Source organism: Ruditapes philippinarum, unplaced genomic scaffold, assembly GCF_026571515.1.
Source record: "Ruditapes philippinarum isolate M1 unplaced genomic scaffold, ASM2657151v2 ctg4890_1_1_1_1, whole genome shotgun sequence".
Classification (NCBI taxonomy): domain Eukaryota; kingdom Metazoa; phylum Mollusca; class Bivalvia; order Venerida; family Veneridae; genus Ruditapes; species Ruditapes philippinarum.
Window position 1 is genome coordinate 1 of NW_026860832.1, and position 23,871 is coordinate 23,871.

Here is a 23,871-nt window from a genome sequence, read left to right on the forward strand (position 1 = left end):
AAAGGAAGCCCAGAGGTGCTATTAAAATCGAACCGTCCGTCTGTCAGTCTGTCATTTCCGTCAGTCATTCAGGCTTTTCATATAGACAGTGGTGGTCATGTCCGCCTCTGATTCAGTATGCATGAAAGGATTTTTTAATTTTTCTTTCATATATGAAATAACCATAGATGTATGGTGTTGTCGCGAACAAGAGTGGTTTCTATGACTTAGGTCCAGGTAATTTTGGGGTTCAAACTTTGTTATTTGATATTAATATACATATAGGCAGAGATAGTCGTGTCTGCTCTGAAAATAATATGCATGAAAGGATTAAAAAAAAAATAAAATTTTTTATTTCACAGAATATGAAATTATCATAATGTTGATGTGTTTGCCCCTTAAGACCTGTGTTCCTACGCCTTAGTTTAAGGTCACTGCTGGGTTTTTAAACTTTTTCAAAATATTTATGTTATATACATATAAATGGTTGTTGTTGTGTTCCGCCTCTGTAACTTCCATATACATAAAGTTTCAATTTTTATTTAAAAAATATAAAGTCCCATTGATGGATAAATGTGTTGTGAACAAGGCCTAGGTTTCTTTGTATAACTTATAGTTTCACTGCTGGGGTTCAAAACTTTGTCAATTTTTACCACCACACTTAACATGTAATAGTTGGTTTAGAACTAGAAATCCTTCGGGGGCATTTTTCACGTTCTGTGACAGCTCGTTTTTTTTCTGAGTTCTCATATCGTCATGGATCATTACATTACACTTGTAATAAAAGTCTATTTCCATAATTATTAAATAACACAAATCGTTTTCTGGATTTGGCTGTATCATAATTCATAAAAGAAAATAGTATCGAATTTGCAGTTCAGTATCAAATATTACGTATACCCCAAAAGAGCATACAGTCAAACATTATTTTTACTTGACAAAAAAATTCTAACGTACTTTTATATCTATAAATTTACTTAATTTAGGCAGACTTTTACACTATACATTGGAATAAGTCAACAACTCCTAGTATTTACATACTATTTGCTTACATGTATATAGTTACTCAGTGTAAGTTTAGTTAGGTTAGACAGAAATACCTATCTGTTTTGTGTTATTATAATATACTGTTAGGTAAGATCCTATGTAACTATATTATATCTGGACTATTGACCTTTTTACGACGCGGTCCGTTGCTATGAACAATCTATCGGAAGTAGTATTTTCCCGCGCATGCGCAATCTGCGTAGGGCAAAAAGCGCATAGAATAATATAGAATGTTGTTAAGTACATGTGTTATAATTAAATCAATAAATCATCATTTTATTGAGTCCGCTGAAAAAAAAAAAAAAAAAAAAAAAAAAAAAAAAAAAAAAAAAAAAAAAAAAAAAAAAAAAAAAAAAAAAAAAAAAAAAAAAAAAAAAAAAAAAAAAAAAAAAAAAAAATAAAAAAAAAATTTAAAAAATTTTTAAAAAAAAAAAAAAAAAAAAAAAAAAAAAAAAAAATAGTGATACACAATAATTCGTTTGTTTGTGTCACTATGAGTATTAATATTTCTAAGTTATGCACTTATATATATATATATATATATATATATAGAAATATAGAAGAAGTTCATAGACAATTCCGAATTAGTTTAAGATAAAAAGTAGAAAATTATATAAATTATCTTTTAACAAAAGATAACAAATTCCTTTATAGCTTTGTGTTCAAGATTGCGATACAAAGTCATGGAAAAGGAAATTGTTTAAGAATTTCCCCTTACGGTCACATTGAGATTTTTTTTAAGAAAATGTGGAATTATATCTATTATTCAAATGGGAGACAACTAAATTGTTGTTGAAATAGTTCATAAAAAGATAAAAGAAAATTTATAACATATGAAATGAAGGTTAGTTATCATTCAGAAAAAAGTCAGAAGACAGGTTGATAATGCATTTTAGTGTTTAGTTTACCTGATTGTATCCTTTATTTTACTGTGATGCAAAGCAGATAATTGTTAAGTCACATAAATATATTTCAAATAGTTAAATTTGTTTTTTTAAAATCTTGAAGGAAAGTGAAATAACACACATTATCCTGTTCCTCGTAACTCCTGTTAATATTTTTAATGCAGGTCACACTAATTGTCACTTCTCAAAATCAATAAACATTGATGAGATCGGTATATATAAAAATTACTTAGATTTTCATAATTGTACGTGATTAACTATGTCATGGTACTGAAACGTTCCGGTTGAATGGTATTATTATAACATTTATAGTTCTTCGTCGGCTTATGTTCTCGTTACTTGATAGAAAGGGATGGTCATCTTTCCATGGTAATTTGGCAATGTATTGTCCATTACTGTACGTAATACTATTGTCCTGATACTCTCTTGTTTTCTCAAAGTTTAACTGTTGGTTTGGTTTCAGTTCAACTCCAATGGACTCCACCTCCCAAAATTTCTCTAAATTTACAACATGTTGTGTTTTCATAGTAATAACGTTCATCATGGATACGGGAATCGACGTAGAATTTATTAGAGTACCTGTTTTCAATGGTCCTGATAGAAGGTATCCGATTTTAGACAGTATAGCTGTAGGCCCGTCTCCTCTAATAACTTGATCTTGTATAACGTCCCAGTAATGATCAGCACCAATAAGAATCTCGATATCAAAATCTTCATCTCCTGAGACTGGGTGTGCACGTTTGAACCCTTTCAGATAAGGAAGGTGACCAGCATGTTTGTGATAAGATTTCAGTGGCATGGAAATTTCAGGCACTATCAAAACATTTATAGGAATATTTTCTTCTGCTGTTTCTAAATACACGGTTGCTTTGCTTAAATGTCGCACGTGACGCTCTGTGTCTCCGAAACCCGACATGTATAAAGTTTCACTTCCGTAGGCTCCAATTGTAATTTTTGGGCTAGGTGTTCACTTATAAATGAACTCTGGGAACCTTCATCAAATAGGATATTGGCGGAAATGGAGGTACTTTTTGAGGTTACCATGGAAACTGCTGTCCTTTAATAATAACAGGACCTGGTGTGGTAGAGTGAGCAGAATGTAATACCGAAGTGGAGTTCTTTTTCTCATTGTTGATAACAGGATATTTATCTGTAGATTTGGCTTCTTTTTCTACTCCACAAAGACTAGTATGATGTCTGCGTGAGCATATTTTACACTTGAATTTAGACTTACAGTCTGTAATCTTGTGGTTTCCCAGACAATTAAAACATAGCCTTCTTTCCTTCACTATCTTCATTCTCTGTTCACGATCTTTAAATTTTACACAGTCTATACAAGAGTGCTCTCCCTTACAAAACGCACATCTCTGTCTATGTTGTCGTAAATTGCCTGGTATAGGTGTATTTTTTCTTTCCGGCTTACTGGTATCAGACTTTGTTAAAAAAAAGTTGCTGTAGGAATGAAGTCTTGAGGGGTATTCAGCAAATTTCCAGCGTCTAAAATATTGATTTCATTCAGTATACATTTCATCAATTCACGCAAAGACCACGACTGTATCCCGTGCGCACGTGTAATGTTTGTTCTGACCTCTGGCGGTAGTTTTTGAAGGATAACCGGTGTAAGTAGTGAACCGTATGTGGTCTCATTCTGATTCAATGAAGCTAATGCTCTGATATATGTCTCTGTTGTATCATAGAATTTTCTAACACTCTGTATAGTGTACCTGGGTGCTGGAACTTCTAGTAATGCTTTCATGTAAGTTTGGATAATTCTGTCCTTTTGACCATATCTCTCATGTAACAATGAAATAGCCTGTTCATAATTAACATTAGTTAAGGCAAATCCAGCTATTGTTTGCAAAGCCTCATTTTTAAGACACGACTTCAAGTAATTGAATTTCTGTACTCCGCTAAGTGAAAGATTCGTGTGTATAGCAGACTCGTAAGAATCCCAGAATGAACACCAGTCAAGGACATTACCGTCGAACTTCGGCAAATCTAACTTTGGTAATTTGTGATATACTGAGCTTTGAGATAACGACGGTAAGAAATGAATCTGGGAAGTATTCTCGCTGATACCTGGCGCACAAATCTCGGAGGTTTCGCTTGATACGGACCCTTGAAATGGCTGAGCATTAGGGTTTAGAGCTGGGGAATTGTAGTTCAAATTTGAAATTGATACCTTCCTAAAATCATGTATCTTCTGTATCTTGGTCTTTAACATGTATATATACTCATCATGCTCAAGAATTTCTGTTTCTATTTGTTCTTCCTCTTCGTCTTGAAAAAAATCAAGGATCTTTTCATGAATCTCCGTGATCGTCTGCTATTTCTGTTTGAGGGAATCAATGATCGTCACAAGTTCCTCGTAATCGGCTGCCTCCCGCTGAATTATTTCGAATTTGTTCAGGAGTCGTGTAACTGCGCCTTTGTGACCCTGCTGTACAGAACGTAATTTTGTTGCCATAGTGTTATCCGGTTCGCGGGACCAAAATGTTGTGTAAACACTAAATAATCAAAAGATTGCACTGGTTCTTCAATAACGTTGTTTTATTTCTGATTACCGGAAGTCAACTCCTATAATGACGTCAATACAATAACGTATAAAATGGCGCGTCACGCTAAACGTGACGCTAATATTGGCGCAATAACTCAGTACATACATATGTATTATTAATGATTTCCAAAGCACTTTTCTGATACATGTCTTAGTAATACCTATAAGTCTCTCCCACCAACCACCATACCAAGGGGCATGTTGCGGGATAAAAGTCCATGAAATATTGTGTGTTCCAAGAATCTCGTCCTTCAGGATTTTGGCAGTGGCTATATATGTAAGGGCGTTATCCGACATTATAATTTTTGGAATTGATTTTCTACTGAAGAAACGCCGTAGAGCCAAAATGAATGATTCCACAGTCATATCTGGCACAATCTCTAAATGGATAGCTCGTGTATTTGCGCACGTGAAAAGACAAATATATGCCTTTTGTAGATCTCCATGAGGTGTTTTTACTGTCAATGCTCCAGTGAAATCTATCCCTGTCACAGTGAATGGTGGTGCTTGTTTCAATCTGTTGCTCGGTAAAGGTGGGGCGTCGGGAATACTATATGCTTTACCTGTTACCTTGCGGCACGTGACGCACGAGCGAACAATTTTCCGGACACGTTGACGAATACTTGGAATCCAGTACTTTTGACGAAGAAATGTGACAGTACTTGCTGTACCGGAATGAAGCTGAACAATATGTGCGTCCTTTATGATAAGGTCTGTAAATTGATGTTTAGACGGAAGAAGGTACGGGAATCTCGTGCTTTCTTGTAACGGTGCATTATGTAATCTACCGCCGCAACGAATTAGCTTATCGTCATCCATAAAAAGATCTAGCTGTGTTACTATAGTTGGTCTTCTTGACCTGCTAGATTTGTTTTCTAACAGGTACTTTTTCACTTCTGGGTAATTTTGTCGTTGCACGTGTATTATTAGTTGTCTGGCTGCTACATCCATCTCGTGTGTCTCTAAAGGTCCACGTATTTTCTCTGAACGTCTGCAATTGTTAACAAATCGGTTGACGTAGGCCGTAACACGTAATAGTTTCATATATGAATTATATCTCTGGAAGTCTAGAATCTCTATAATATTTGGTGTTTGTAATGAGTCTCTTGAGGCTGTCAAGACAGTTGTTTCACATTTAGGATTGTCATATTCAACAAACTGGTAATCGTTCCTTGGAAATGCTCTCTCATCCGTCAGCCATGTAGGGCCATGCATCCACAATGGATTATTTTGAATTTTTTCGTAGGTAAGTCCTCTCGATAAAAGGTCTGCAGGATTTTCATGAGTCGGGCAATACTGCCATTGAAAACCATTAGACATCTCTTGTATTTCCTTTACACGATCTTGGCTGAAGAAATCCAACTCAACACGATTTGACTCTCGCTCCATAGATATATACTTTTACAGTCAATAGCTGACTTTATATGTTGACAAAGTCTTGCTGCAAGAAGTGCTGCACAAAGTTCTAGCTTTGGAACTGTAAGCTGCTTAATTGGGGCTACTTTACTCTTCGCCATTATGAGTATGCTTTCGTTACCGGAAACGAGATATGCGCATGCTCCATACGCTTTAATGCTTGAATCGGCGAAAATATGCAGGCTTTCATCTTTGTGTGTTGATTTTGGGAAATATTGTCGGTTGAATTTTATTCCGGTGGCCTTGACTAAATCTTCTCTTATCTTTATCCATTTCGTAATTATTTCTTCTGGTAAAACCTCATCCCAGTGGAAGTTTTGTTTCCATAGCAACTGTATCAACATCTTCCCTCTAACAGTAATTGGACAGAGCAATCCCAACGGATCAAAGATTGATGACGACTCTTTCAAAATCTCCCTTTTAGTTAATAATAAGTCATTACTTGGGTTTGAAATCTTTGGCGAAAACGACATTTCATCGGTTGAAGGATCCCAACGCATTCCCAGGATCTTTGTGACTGTATCCTTGTCGCCGACTTCATCGCACTGGATAATTTTACGTAATTTTGGGTTGTTTGAGCTCCAGGATCTCAAATTAAAGCCAGCTTGCTGGAACAGGTGTCTGCTGTCTTTGTAGAAATCCAACAGTGAATTCTCATCTGGTATGCTTGCAAGAATATTGTCTACATATAACGCTTCCTTGACTCGGTCTGTAATGTTACATTGATGTAAATCTAAATGTTTCATAATAACTGCGTTCAGAATGAATGGTGAGCACGTTGCTCCAAAAAGCACTGACTTGAAACGGTATATCTGAAGAGAACTATCTGGATCATTTGGATCTGATAGCCAAAAGAAACGGGTGACGTCACGGTCGTCTTGATGTAGGCTGACGTTTAAGAATGCTTTCTCAATATCAGTGCAGACAGCAAATTTGTTGTACCGGAAACGCAGTAATATTGAAGTCAAGTCGTTAAGTTGTGGTGGTATATTCATCAGACAATCATTTAAACTTGGAGAATTCTTAGATGATCTGCAACTGCAATCATAAACGATACGAATGGGTGTGGTTGCCGAGTCTTTTCTCACAGGATGATGGGGAATGTAGTGTACTTTTCGTCGTGGTTAAACATTGGGGTCGGGACTAATGTGTCGTCTATACTAGAAGATAATGGCTCTGTAACCTTCTCTATAAATCCTCTCTGTTCCTGCTCGTAAATAATATCTCCATAATTATAGCTGGAAACAAACAACCGCGTCGCGTGTCAATCACTTTGACACATACCGCCTGGCTAATCCAAAAGGAAGTGTACAATACACATTGTGTAATATTATGTAATACAGGGGTAATAAAATTAAATCTTTAACACGCTGCTGTTTAAATTTTAATAACCGATGAAAAAGTCGTCTAATGATACTTTAAACAGACGACTTTTGTGTGCGCCTTTTGACCATTGGATTATTAGTCCCGCATATTTTTTTATATCTGTTATAAATATCAATTAACGTTTTAAATACTTACCGCTTTAAGTCATCCCAAAATTACTGTTTTCTGGTTGACATAACATGGAATCACGACTATTAAAGCCTTAAAGTATCATACACTGTTCTCAATTTTACTGCGCTTTTGTCCTACGCAGAATGCGCATGCGCGAAAGGCAACATCGGTTACTATGGAAGAATCGTATTGTAAAAAGGTTTATACGACGTTTACTCAGTGCGCCATCCACGTTCAGATTTTCTATTATTTAGCATTAGATTTTTAACTTCTGAACATTTTTTTTTTCAAACTTCAGATATCATCACCCCATCATATATAATGAGATTCATTAGTATCCATATTTTGAGAAGTATCTTCCCTTTGAAAATGGAACTTTATATATTTTCTATTTTTTTACTATCCTTTTTTATCTCTATATTTGACATTTTCATAAGAAGGCAAAAACGTACCTAATCATCACCATCATCATCATCATCATTATCATCATCATCATGAACTCTTTTCAGCATTTTGAAAACTTTATCCCATTTAAAGTAAAAAGTTTACTCATTGGAGCGTCGACGTTCATATTTCTAAGTACTAAGCATTACATTATTAACTTCGAAACAAATTTTCTTAAAACTTCAAATATTATCTCCGTATCATATATAATTAGGTTCATAAGTATCTATATTTTGAAAAGTATCTCTTCCCTTTGAAAATAGAATATTATATATTTTGTATTATCTTTTTATTACACTCCTTTATTTCTATATTAGAAATTTTCATTAAAAGGTCTAAAATAAATACTTTATAATCATCATCATCATCATCATCATCATCATCATCATCATCATCATCATCAACAACAACAACAACAACAACAACAACAACAGCAACAAGAACAACAACTTTATGTTCTCTTTCCAGAACTATAAAACTTTTTACACTTATAAGATGAAATTTACTTAAAATATATTTAAAATTATTTAACATTTATTTCTTTGTGACTAGCGTTGAACATTTACTAAAGGCAGTTTTCAGTCCTTTAATATAAACGTTGGCGTAAACAAGAAAATTTGTAATGATGTTAAACTTGCGTGTCTAATTTTTGCTTAGCTTATTTCTTATATTGATCTTAGAACTCTTATCATTTTAACGAGCTGTCGTCAATTGTCTCATTATTCCTTAATTAAAGCTTATGAGATGCATCTTTAGAGAGATATTTTGTAGAACTTACCTCGCTGGAACTTGAATTTGAAAATAAGTTCTTCTTTTTCTGAAATCACAGATGAAAAAAGGTCTAGCAATCTTGTTAAAATGAAAACTTAGGACGATGTCTGATGAATTTTTAGTTGAAATACAAAGAGGAAATAAGACACTTCTGTATCGAACAGTCAAAGCTAAGATGATCAATCAAAGATTCGAGAGTGTTTCAATAGGCTTATACCTTCCAATACAACCGAACAAAAATAAATTGGTTAAAGATTGAATTGTTTACACATACTATATACGCTCTTATTGTAAATAAAGGCAATAAAAAGAGAAATTAAACAAAAGTACTTCTGTTATAGGGTGAGAAAAAATGTGCAGCCTGACCGGAACTCGAACCCGGGACCCTCGGAATACCGTACCGCGGCTTTATTGACTGAGCTATTAAGCCGCTTATATTGTTATTGCGTTTTGCAATTTTAACATATACTTCACTCAGTCCATTTGAACTTGCATACTTGGGACTTGAAGTTTCATGTGTTTCTAATCCGTCAATCAGATTAGGAAATATGTCAGTTAAGTATTTCTTGAAGTTGTAATAACAGCCGTCGTTGTAACCTAGGCAGGGCACTATAAAGTGGTTTTCTCATAATAGATACTATCGGTTTACAGTCAGATTCGACAACCGTGCGCCGTCCGTAAATAAAATGCTTAAATCTAGTGCGGCCAGCATCTCTTTTACTATTTGTGCATTTCCTGTCTTGGTCAATGTCAGTGTTTTTGAAGCGTATGCAATTGGATTATTTTGCAAGCAACAAACAGCAAGGCCTTTGGACGAAGCGTCTAATTGCCATCTAACAGGCTTTGATGAATCATAGTAACTGAGTACAGGTGCTTGTATTATCACTTGTTCGACCTTGTTAAAAGTTTCAGATTGGGCTAAATCCCATCTAAACTCTACGTCATTGCGTAATAACTCCCGCATCGGGCTAGTTATCTCCGAGAGAATTTTAAGAATTTTGTCGAGTATGTAATCATACCCAGCAGGGTTTCCAGCTCAGCACGATGTGCTGGATTTTTCATTTAGATAATTGCGCTAGTTTTCTCAGGGTCAGGTTTCAGTGCATCGGCACTAATCACGACTCTGTTAGACCTTTCTTCGGGTTTGTCGGGTTTAAATCGTAAACGGGCTGCCTTTGCTCGATCGAGTACGATCTTAGGGTTTCAATCATGTTCTGCGCATGTGCTTCCAAACACCAATAAATCGTCAATTATTGACGTCACACCTTGTAAACCTTCAAATGTCTCGTCAATTTTCCGTTGAAAAGTGTCTTGAGAACTTCTTATGCATATATGAAGTCTTAAATATTTGTACTGTTCAAATATTGTGTTAAATGTCGTGGGTGACGATGAGTGTTCATCTAACTTAATTGACCAAAAATCTTTGGTTGCGTCTAATACACTGAAGTATTAAGCGCCATGCAATTTTGACTTAATGTTGTCAAAAGAACGTAATGGATAATACGGCATTTGTATATTTTCATGCTATCCTTTTGGGTCAAGACAGATTTTAAGCTTAAATATGAATATAACACATTCAAGTGGATGTTCACAGTCCGGTTCTGTAACCTTACAAATAATTTGTTTTGACTCCATTGAGTAGAGTATCTTTTTTAAGCTTATTTCTCAGTTAAAAATGTACTTTTCAAGGTGGACAAACAACAGGAACAGCCTTTTTCTTCAAATGCAATGAACATGTTCCAGGAAATAGCCCAATCCCATGGAACAATTCTTTGTACACTCTAAGTACAGTGTCCTTACTAAGATCAGATGCGCCAATAGATTAAATCTTATTGACCGAATAAGTTTATCTTCACAGATGGTTTGAGGTTTAAAGGAACTCTTAACTACATAAAATTTGGAAGACACTTATTTGTTATTGTATTTACAGTGTAACCATAATTTCCCAAGAAGTGGTAATCGGCCACCCGTGTATGAACCTTGCTTTCGAGGCTAGCAATTGCCTGTACCTGAGTCTGACTAAATTCGTACGTATGAGCAACATGTGCGCATTTTCAAGTGTTAGATCTGAGCCTTCCACCATCAGTTTTTCTCTGACTTTACTAGATCTTACTCCAAAAGCTATATGGTCGCGAATAAGATCTTGTTGCATGTCCTAAAGATAGTTACAATCCTTGATCAGAGTTTTAAGTTCTGTAACGAACTGTTCAATTGTTCATTTACCTGTTGTGATCTTAATTTAAAAAGACATCTGTTATGTAAAAGGTTACTTTTCGGTTTGCAATATTCTTCGAATTTGTCATAATACGATTTTAAGTTAATTTTACAGATCGTTTGATAAGTCCCATGATGACTATATCTGTCGTCCCTTTTCACCGACGCATTACATTAAATAGTAACATTGAATTCCTTTCGTTTTACTTGCCAACACCCTTTAAACATGAATTCATAACGTTATTTAAATTTCTTAAACGCACTGTTTCAGTCCTACGGATACCAGTCCATACGATGATTTTGTTGATGATTATTTATTATATAACTCCGTTATAAACATACAATTATTATAAGATATATTATCAGCGTTTTACTGTAAAAATTAATATCCGTAAACTTATGACACAATGTTGTTTTATGGCTCTATTTATATATATGTGCACATAGCGTGCACTTGTAAGATATAGCACATACACATGTTGCTAGTTCTAACGTTTAATGAACATTGAATGTTACAGGTATATTATAGTGAAGATAATGGACATTCGCTTAACAGTATAAGATTGTATTAAAATTAAATATAAAATGCATACAATAAACCACAATTTTCATATAATACACTGAAGAATTGATATATACTAGTTTGATTTCGATTTGATAACTGGAATATCTAACTACCAATATTTTACTATTCGTTTAATTAAATAACTTCGTTATGAAGTGTTGATATAAAATCTATTTTTCTCCGGGATTTATCCTTTCCAGATTATCATACAAAAGTACAGATTCGTAACTATTTGGCACTTTTTATATTTGAAATTTTAACAAATAATTATAGAAGCTATACTTCCAGGTTAACAACGTTGTATCATAGCATGGCAACAGAACTGATTAAATTGTACGTTCATTAAACGTACCAAATATTGGTAAAATTAGGTAACAAGCTTTGAATCAATCAAAATCGAACAAAAAATTAGTTTCTTTTGTAAACAATCATTTTCTCGTTTTTGATATGCAATTAATATTTTTAATTTCATTTGTTTCTTTGGAATACATTGATTTCGAGTAACCTCCATTGTTTACGAATATCTGTATTATCAGAATTACTTTAATCATGAATCACTGATAAAAATATACATAAATAAGTTATATATGTTCTGTGTTTTATTCATGCATTTCACAAATTACATTCATTTTTGGTTTCAGATATCTTGTAGAATTTCTTAAACTTTTTAAAACTTATTGTAATACTAAGATTTACACAAGGCAGTCTGTAGGACAGCTAAATCCCCTTCCGCAGTAAACATGAATGTGTACTTCTTGACATTTTACCAACCTTGACCTTAATGTTGTGCCATGCATATCATAAGCACATAGTCTCACGATGGTGATTATTTGCGCCATGTTCACGGAGGTGGAGCCCCATATGTATCTCAAAAAAGAGCATCGGTAAATGTTATATGTGAATTTCCGCTGCACCATATGTGAAGCATAACACCAGATGTGACTGTAAAAATAGGTCAATCGCAGGGTAAGCTTTCATCTTTTTAAACATTTATATAAAATTCAATCCCTTTTTTAAGAAAATCGAAATGTGATTCTACCCTCCTGACTCTCCTGTATATTACCCATTTTTGTTTTAGATTTCTATGCAGTATTCATCGAGATATTCTTTCCGTCGCTGGTTCTGGTGTGTCCAAAACATGCAATGTGAATGAAGAAAATGTCACTAAGCTGACTAAAAAAACAGAGATTTTAACGAAATCTCACTGTAGACCGATGCTTAACATTTAGACAAATCCTGATTTAAACATTTATCGAGATTTGGCTACAAACAAAGGGAATCGCTGCTAAAAATGCATTTGAGCTCCATATGTGCTGAAGAGATCCATATGTGCATAAAATAAAAAAATAGCAACATAATTACGCATCACATTCCTTAAGCAATTTATAATTTATTCTATTATGTATCATTCTGCAATAAAAACATCATTATCCGAAATAGACACATTTTCACGAGAAGAGCTTGAATAACATAATATCCATATAGAAAGAGATAAAAGACATTCTGCATACGAAAGGTTTTGAAAATACATAGATATGGTGAGAAAGCGTTGCTTATTTTGATTTATTGACGTCATGTGAACTGCAATCATTCCCTTTTTATGCCGTCATGCATTAATTGATTAACTAATTATTCACTCGACTGCACTGTCTGCTTAAAAGGGGAGTAATGTGAAGCGTGTTTGAATTTGTTATGACGCTGAAAGAAAGATAGTGATAAACTTTTTGAAAAAAAAAATCAAAGAAACTTTGCATACCTATTTTCCACATCAAGGAACGTCCTTGCATAATATTTACATGGTTCACTTCATGCCCATAGTCGCAATTATGGGTCAATGCTTATTTGACTTATTTTATGCCTGCTCTGGAACTGATATTATTTAAATATCCATCTTTTGGCATGCCATTAAAATGCTGATGAAACGGCGGTACGCGTAATGCTGGCGCGTCCCAATTATTTACAGCAAAGTTTTTCTGTGTCTTTGGTCACCCAACCAATCAGGAACAACCAACATACTTCTGATTGACTCATATGGTTAGGGGTTTACAATATCGGTCATTGACACGTTATATAAAAAGTAACCGAGGTTCCGAGTGGGGAATTAAATTTATGAAGAGAAGCCAATTATTAATTGAAATTTTATGTTTATTAAAATTCTCATTTCTGTTTATCATGCGATAAAACAGTTAAAATATATCGAACTCGACTGTTACGTAGAAATATTATGACCTGGGGCGGCATTTCGGGTTTTCCGATGCTCATTTTTGAGATACATAATAATGGGGTTCCACCCCCGTGATGTTATTTAAAATCTTCCATAAAGTAAAAAAGATATCACTGCGGATGATCACGTGACCAAAATCGTACATTGGGCTCATGAAATGGCGGCTTAAACGCTCGGTAAAATCAGTGAAATTAAGTTAAGCATACAGTTAACTTGAAATTCATATGTAAAACTAGGCCGCACGGAACCCCTGTATAATCAAAGGGCTGCAAGGTATGTGGTATTTTCTGATCTTTGCAATCTAAATCGCACTGTATATCTATATTATTTTTCTGTATAAGTTTATTTTTTATGTACTATAATTCTTCTTGCTGGGCACCAGAGTTTGAGACATACGGAATTTTGCATGACTAGAGTTGCATCAAAACATCATTTATGTTCATTTTTATGACAGCCACACCTTATCCTTACATATCTTGGCTACTTCCTTAACAAAGAAACTTAAAAAAAAATAAGTTGCATTGAATGGGATTCAAACCCCAGACCTCTGACACAGTAAACGAGCGCGTTACCCCTGCACCACGGAGAAGTTATACGAAGAAAGCCTGAATAAAATCAAGTAATACTAAATTTAGAATTTCCAATGCATTTCGGGGTTGTTATCCTTATTAATTTCGAGGTATTTTGTTCACGATAAACCTGCTGTTTAACATTGATGTAAATAATTTAGCAAAAATCTTCTCGCCAAAATAGTCCGACATGTATACATTCCACTATCCGACAGTCAGATTTATTTGTGAAATAAGCTCTGATCGATATCGCTTAAAATAGCATTTTCATTGATTAAAATCATATTCATCCGCGTAATTTGTGAATGTGCATTTATTGACAATTTTATAACACAAAGCTACTTTTAAACTTTGAATGCGTTGTAATTTGTTGGATACTTGTAACAAAATAAAAATATTTCTTTCTTTTAAATCGTTAGTTTTAAGCTGCTTTAAGAACTACTTGTTGTTAGGTTTGTCGTGAAACCGCTGTGTCAAAGATTCAATGTTAGCTTTGTATTTCCTGATCTGCGATCAGAAAATACAAAAACCTTGTACTGTTCTGCTATTGGTTACATTGTAGCTCTCTCTCTGTTTAGGCCTGAAATTCGAAAAAGTTGTTTTAAGTGATGAGTACAATGGTCGAACAGGTATTAAAATGCGTTGTTTTCACTAAAAGAAACGCATTTTGAGCAAAATTGGCAATGACATCTTGTGCACAATTGCAAGTTTGCCCGTCATGAACAATTTCTATCCTTTGTAAAGTTGCATAACGCAACTTTTTCTTTGAATTATGCTTGTTTCTCGCTTCCTATCTTTGAAATCATACAAATATAATATTTGAAATTGAAAAGTAGAAAGAAGTATTAGATTAAATGAATCCAGTTTGCTTGCTATACATTCTCATCTTAATAGTATTCTGCTTTGATAACACACGTGTACATCAGCTTAAAAGTATTAACAATACAAAATAAAATACAAACATGTACATTATACAGAATTTATTTCACCAGCAAAATATATGTTTCATTTACATACATAAAATGTCATACCATTTTGACAATCACTTTGGAAATAAAGTCAGTTGTTGTTGTTGTTTTTGTTGTTGTTTTTTTGTTTTTCAGACCCAGAAAAAGGTGGTCCTTTAAATGTAAAGCATGTTAATGTATATCTATGGAATATATACATGTATTGTATATTTTAAATTTCAATATTGTGCTGATATTATCGTTAAATACTTCATCAAACCATATTGAGGTATTACCATCCTAATGCATTACCTCCGCTTTGCAGAGTATTCAAATAGGCTAGAACTACTGTTAACTACATTGAAAATGAGGGCCGTGGGTTCAATCCCCAGAAGGGTCAACTTTTTTTCTTTCTTTTTTCTTTTCATATTATTTGTGTATCTCTCATGTCGAATTTGGAAAGAAAAAAGTGTTTAATTTTGATTTTTTAATTTATATAGGTATTTATTGGCTAAATTTTGCAAAATATAGTAATAAATATGGTACCTGATATTTTCAAAGTGTAATAAAATCAAAACTAGACGGTAAAAGTATTTCATATTTTACAAGATCAACCAATATACTTCTTTAAAAATTTAGGGAAATTTTGAAAACAGACACTTATTTGGGTATATTTCAAGGATTTGTTTAAATTAGGCTCCTTAAGTAGGAAAATGGTCAGACACGTGGTAAAAATGGGTGTGGTAGGGTAACATTTTTATACAGATTTCATAAATCTTAAGTAGAAACCATAATTTTACTTAATATGTGGATTGTTAGCTGAATGGTTCTATTTGTTTCTTACCAAAAATTAATGGGAAAACATTTTTCATTAGAATGGTTTTGCAGATTATTTACAGGTTCCTCATTTCTAAAAAGGGGCCCTCATAACATCCTAGCTTGAGTTCAGAAAATTGGCCATAACTTGATTTCCGTACGGTAAACTTTGTTTAAATTTTGCGTACAGGTGTACTTTAAGGTATATATCTGACCTAAGATGTCAATTTTCTAGTTTCTTATAGTACCCATTATGGTGGTAAAACCTTAAGTAATTCAATATCTTTACAGGCATCGAAATTTGCCGGCATTATGGCAAATCGTATAGAAGACGATCAGCTTCATGTGGTCACGAGCAGGTACACAAGGGGAAGGTACCCCATACATGCTGTGGAACATGGTTCTTAAGTTTTGGCAAATTGCAACATAGGTCTGTAAATTGCATATCATACATGAAGTACATAGCTGTCTGATATTTCTAAATACGGCTTGAGTGTCTAAGATGGAAAGAACACAAAGAAGTTACATGTAAATAAAGAAAAGCTATTAAGAAAAAGAAATTGGATAAGTCTGGGGCAATATATTGCCCCATTATTTGCTATAAGCAGCGACATACAATGTACTCTTTGTGTTGAGAAATGAACGCATTATATATGTTCCTAAATAGGTACAATTAAACTACAAAATTTATTATGAGGACAAATATTATGAAACCCGGTTATAATAGCTCCAAAACCGTTAAACACAACATGACATGGAAGCTTTATTTACATCAATAAACCGATAGTTTTTCTAAATTATTCCCTGCGGTCTGGAGACCGCAGGGTATTGGTACGCGTTTAACTTTTGAGGCATGGAGGAGCACGTGACCTGTTTTCGGTACATGGAGGAGCATGTGATCTGTAAACCGTACATGATTGGTTAATTGACCTTTTCGAAAACCTAGCTAAATACCGTTTGCCGGCACGTTACGGATTTACCTGTAGGGAATTAATAGTCCGAATTACAACTTATTAAGAACAAAAAACTATTACGCGATATTTCTAATTTTCTATAATTATTTTACCGTTTAAGGTGGAAAAACTTGAATGATGTGTTTGAAAATTATCAATGTTTCTTTAATATCTATCTCAAATTTGACAAACAATAAATTGTTTACACTGAAAATTTACAAAATTAAAATATTCGTAGGGGCATCTGCCATAATAAATAGAGATATTTTCTGCGTAAACTTGTGTGTTTACTTTATTTATTTTTTGCTCGGAATTATTCATAAAATGGTAGGCCTATTTAATCATTTTCTTAAAAAGAAATAATTGTTTTATGTCCGACCTTCTCCGGTCTTCAACGGTCACCAGTTTCCAAAGACCTTCTTCTATATTGATCGTTTATTCAACTGTGAACTATATTCCTGATAAAAACGTTTATTTATCCCCCCAAATAATGTTGAAAATAGTTAAATGAAATATCTGTATATCATTAAAATGGTCACCGCAGGAAACCATTTTACTTGTAATTTGTTTCAGTTGTTTCAGAGCAAATAACCATGGCGTATCAAAACTGCATCAGTGCGAAGAATGTGGCAGTTCGTTTGCGACAAAATCTGAGCTTGAGCAACACAAGTTATTCCATACTAACCCACTCTAACTTGCAAGATCTGCCCAAAGCTTTTCGAACTAAGGCAATCTGATTGATCACCTTTCTTCCCATTCCGGCAAAAAAACACAAATTAACTTGTGGAAGAGCCTATATATATAGTCAGGGTTTGAGTAATCACTGATCAAAGTGTATAATATCAAAGCAAACTCAGTGAAACTTTGTTCTAGTCATTTTCACAAAAGTGCCTCTTATTAGGTCATCAGACTTTGTTTTGGCAATATCATGATATTTTTGTCACGTGCAGAAACGTCAAGAAAGTTTATTTAGTGAATAACTTGTGTTGCTTAAGTTCAGATTTTGTTGCGAATTGGTTTTGGTCCGCCATGGTTGTTTGCTCTGAAACAACTGAAACACAAATACTATCAGGTTTTTGATGTAAATATGGCTTCTATGTTATCTTTAACGGTGTTGGAGCTATTATAACCGGGTTTCATAATATTTGATCTCATAAGAACATACGTTATGCGTTCATTTCTCAACGCACAGGGTACATTGTATGCCGCTGCAAATAATAGGGCAATATATTGCTCCAGGATTATCTTATTTCGTTTTCTTAAAACCTTTTCTTTATGAAACATTTCTTTGTGTTCTTTCCATCTTTGCTACACAAGCCGTTTGTAGAAATATCAGACAGCTATTAACTTCATGTATGATATGTAATTTACAGACCCAGGTTTTTGCAATTTGCCGAAACTAAGAGACAATGTCCCACATCATTTATGGGGTGCTTTCTCTTGTGTAACTGCTCGTGACGACATGAAGCTGAACATCTTCTATACGATTTGCCATAATGTCGGCAAATAAACACATACGAAATGTCCAATTCCTGTTAAGAAAATGAGTTACTTAATATGGTGTGATAAAGTATTTAACGATAATAAGCACAATATTAAAATCTAAAATATACATTACATGTTTATATTCCATAGATATACGTTAACATGCTTTTCATTTAAACGAACCAGTTTTCTGCGTCTAAGATAAAAAACAACAACAAAAAAAAACTAACAACAAAAACAAAACAAAATCTGACTTAATTTCCAAAATAATTGACAATTCTATGTAATTATGTAATTGAAACAAATATATTTGCTGCTGAAATAAATTCTATATAATGTACATGTTTGTATTTCATTTTTGTATTGTAAAATACTTTTACGCTTATGTATACGTGTGTTATCAAAGCAGAATACTATTAAGAGGAGAATTTATAGCAAGCAAACTGAATTCATTTAATTTAATACTTCTTCCACCTTTTCACTTTAAATATCATATTTGTATGATTTCAAAGACAAGAATAATTCAACGAAAAAATTGACAAAATAGGACAGGCAATAAAATCGTTTGGCCATTGTACTCATTAAATTTGTTTCGACCATTTTACTCGTTTTTTAAAAAGATGCACAACTTCGTTATGCAACTTTACAACGGATGGAAATTGTTCATGACAGGAAATCTTGAAATTATGCACAAGATGTCATTGCTTATTTTGTTCGAAAGTGTGACCTTGACTTTGGGGGTAGCGACCAAATTATTGCGCTCTGCACATCCTTGCGTGATGGTGATCACTTTTGCCACGTAATTTCCAAAAACAATTCAGGGGTTTATAAGTTATAAGAAATGTAGACTTTTAGTTATGACATGAAGTCATTTTATTTTTCATTGCTCTGCACAGTGTCTCATTATGGTGATCATTTGTGCCAAGTTACTTTTAAAAAATAATTCAGGGGTTTAATAATTATGGAGCGTAAGATGTAAGATTTTTTTATGAAATGAAGACTTTTTAACATTTGTCCTATAATTGTGAATTTGACCTCGGGAGGAAGACCTGACAGTTTACATAATAATGAATTTACCTATCATTGTTTTATGTGATTAAGTGTAAGGCTATACTGCAGTATCAGTTTTACATTAACAACACTACATTAAGTAACAAAACTACATTTAGTTAGAAACCGCCTCCGTGGTCGAGGGGTTAGAGTCGATGACTTCTAATCCAGTTACCTCTCTGGCGTTTGATCCCCGGGAGATGCTTTGGTAGTTTAGCGCGGAGGAAGGTAGTCTAGAACTGGTGTAACGGTTAGGAAACTACTCGCCTATATGACTGAAATACTGTTGGGTAAAGGCGTAAAATGAAACAAACAAACAAACATTTAGTAAGATGAAACGTAACTATATTCTAACTTTCCTATACGAAGTTTACTTACTCCAGATTTCGGATAACTTTCCGATTTTCTTTCAAATTTCTAACCAAACTTACTTCCGACTGTAAATAGCATTACCATAATGATATATTGCACTTTTTACAAGAATCTATAGCATGAGGAGTTTACTAAGAATATGCATAACAGTGTTAATCTAATTTCTTTGTGATTTCCGTTGAACATGTACATTATGTATCCGTTTAAGTTGAATTGTCTCTTCTGATGTGGAACGTATGCTATGTCAACGGTAAATGAATCTTCATCTACTTAATTAACAATTTCATAAAACAGACTAAATGACAGCGGATAATTGATTAATACATACCTTGTCGTATAAGAGGCATTTTACGGCGCTGTATTGTTTGCGTGTCAGTTTTGTTTGTTTGTTTTATTAGGTTTTCGTCACACCAACACATTATAGGTCATATGGCGACGTTTCAGCTTTACTGGTGGAGAAAGACCTCAGATGCCCTTCCGTGCATTATTTCAGGCACGAACGGGAACCTGAGTAGAACCACCAACGTTTCGTAAGCTAGATGGATAGCTTCCTCACATGAAAGAATCCAAAGTCCCTGTCGGGTCGGAATTCGAACCCACAGCGGTGAGGGGTGTCCATTTTGTGCTTAACTTGATTCTTGCATGGATCGTGTAAAGCAAGCAATCGTTAATTGCGTCATTCTTTGCTTCTTTAAACGCAAATTTTAAGATGCATATTCGATTAGTTACGAACATACTTATGAATGACAAAGAATATCAATCTGCCAATAATTTTGCAACTGATTTTGCTTTGACATTTAATACTTGTCAATAATCTTTTAATGTGGTACTTATCCTGGTTAGATTAGACAACATGCCTCGCATTGCATCGCCCTAACTTGCGTATTTGAGCGCCGATCCTTCCGTGAAAATTAAGCATTTAACTGACGTTGTTTTCAGTTACTGCGCATTTCTTGTGCTGTATTTTCTATCTTAAGAAATATTTACGTAAACGACTATTCATACGGAATGTCGACATCATTCTTTTCAAAAATGGAAACAATCATTATTAACATATCTCTAGAAAACGAACAATTGCCGATTGCAATGTTTATGTCAATAAAGTTTTGCGAGTTGTGTTTAAATGTAAACAAAAGTTAACAAAAGATGTGCAATTCAACCTTCTTAAAATGCCCTTTTTAACTTAGTATACTTAACAAATGTTCAACAACTTCCAAGTGATGTATCTAGTGATAAAAGTGTTGAAACAAATGCAACAAGAAATATGTTAGAAAGAATCCGGCGTGTTTTCCTTCAGCTTTATTTAAAAATAGGGGAGAGGCGCCGGGTTTTATACCTGTCCGTACATTTCCGTAACAGAAGTTCGTAAAAAAGAGAGAAAAAAGATTCCTCAAAGAATGCCCAGCACAGCAAAACTGAGAATGTTGCAGGCTCGATTTGAATAAGCCTCTTCATGGTCTGTAATGGTAATTGCAAGTTACCGTCCACGCCTCCTAGCGCCGGCTTAAGCAGAATTCAACATTTAACTTGAACTGGTGAAATTTAGAGTTTTAAAACATCCGCAGCTGTATTCATATCATGGAACCTTCAATGTGACACGTTAGTGCCATTCCATGAAAAGCGGGATATGGTCCCCAAGTAAAAAATGCGTGTGCCCGAAACGAAAAAGCAATGGGCGGAACTAAATAAAATTGAATTTTGAAAGAGGATCTGAGGTTATGAAGCCTGCATATCACAGATATGACGTCAACAGACAAATTTAAAAAGCAGGTCACATATCAGAAGGCCGATTCAACAGTATTCAAGTGAGGAATACTGGAACTACCCAACAGTTTAAAGGAGCAGGCATTTCGGTCATCTTCTGTAACGCAAACCCACACGAGTTAAAAAGACCATTATATAATTTATATAGAAAGGTGAACGTTTCGGATGTCTAAAATAGCCCTTTCGTGTGTGCATTTTATCGCAAAATAACATTCATAGTGCATTTGACAAAGCGTTTCTGAAGCGTGCATACTTCACTATCGTTTATCGGTTTTCGTTCATGGAAGGTCGTTGTAATACTTCTGGTTCCAATTACTATCAATTTTTAATTCTGATGTAAATCCATTGATGTTTTTTATAATTATGTTTTACTTTAAAAAATGGACTTTTACCAATAACTTTTCCACTTGCCCCTCACCGCTGTGGGTTTGAATCCCGACAAGGCGTTGGATTCTTTCATGTGAGGAAGCTATCCAGCTAGCTAACGGAATGTTGGTGGTTGTACTTAGGTGCCCGTTCGTGCCTGAAATAATGCACGGAAGGGCACCTGAGGTCTTCCTCCACCAGTAAAGCTGGAACGTCGCCATATGACCTATACTGTGTCGATGTGACGTAAGACCCAATCAAACAAACAAAGAAACCAATAAATTTTAATTTCTGCATATTTATGACTTCCAAGGATGCTAGGCATAACATATTAATATGTCCAGACATGATTTAGTTGTCTAGGTTTTACTGTATTTATTTCAACCAACTAACGTAGAGAGACTAACAAAATTCCCCGACGATAATTTTAATTTTGGGGTTTGCCTCGGTCTTTATCCCCCACCTGCATACCTGCGCATATGATGCACAATTGATTTTAAACTTTGAGTTCTGAAAGAACTAATCGGGCTTTAAATGCGAAATTTGCTTATAGAATATTATGTGTTATGTTACAGTATAGAATTTTTCAATAATTGAGTGTTAAGATTTGTACGCGGGTAGGTACTCAGTTTATCCCCATCTGGTAATCTTATAGTCCCGGGTTCCATATAGTGAGGCTACACATTTTTCTCACATTGTGATAATTGGTGCAGAATGTGTGACCATGGTGATATAAAGTACCCGTAAAAATGAAGAGAAATTTCAATAAAGCAGATATCAAAGTATGCAATGGTATTAAGTGTTCAAAAATAAGTGGAGAAGATATGTAAAAAGCCTGATACCTTAGTTGGTACAGCTGCGGAGTATGGTATTCAAAGCGGCCAACGTTTGAGGCCTTGACAGATATTATTAAATATTTCTCTGCTCATTATTTACTTGCTAGATTGTATTTATAAATGATTATGTCTTAAAGAAATATAGTGATTAATTATGTGGCTTTATTAAAGATTGAAACTCTTTGCAACTCGTGATCTGTACGCCATTCTATATTTATTTTGACTTATTTTTTATGCTCACGATTTCTTAATAAAGATTGATTAAATCCTCGTAAGTTTGCCTTTCCCAATATCCATTAAGGCAAGTCCTTTATAAAGATCACACTTACTTGACCTTTTAAATGACCTTAGTTTTTTAATGTTAACTGATGTTGCTAGGAAGTTTGACATAATATAGTCCTTTATTATGCAAATTGTTCAAAGTGCTATAGGAAGGGGACTCCTTCCCAAGTTTATTCATGAAATCTGTGTAAAATCGCCTGTAACTTGGTCAGAAATCTTCAATAAGATATCGGTATCAACGTATCGTGTGTAAATTTCAGTGTAGTGGTTAGAAGTATATCGGGCCGAGAACGTTTTTATCATACCTCGTAAATAACGATTCCAGCCATTTAAAGCAACTGTTAGCAAAAGAACATCATTGGACCTTGAAGGTTTATGTCATTTATGACTCGATGTCTAGGTCAGTCTGGTCAATTTGAAGGAACATTCCAAAGGATAGTTGTGTCCACGTATGAAGACAACGTTGGTACATTTCTGGGATTTTTGTTCCTGAATTTTGACGGGACGGGACAAGACAGGACGGGGCGGACAAAATGATTCCTATATAGCCACACTTAAAACTATGTTTGGTGGGAGCTTTAGAAAATTTTTTGATTGAACATAAAAAATATGGTTTGTACTTGCTCGTTCTTTCTTAAGCAAATAGCTCATTCTTTTTATTATGTAAAACAACATTTCCTTTCACTAAAATAAATTAGAGCATTCCGTATTAATCTCAGATTTCAACGTTTTTGTTGCTATCTATGTATAAATTCAGAAACAAATCCACTATGTACAGCGATGGTTGTAACATTTAATAGTGAATAATAGTG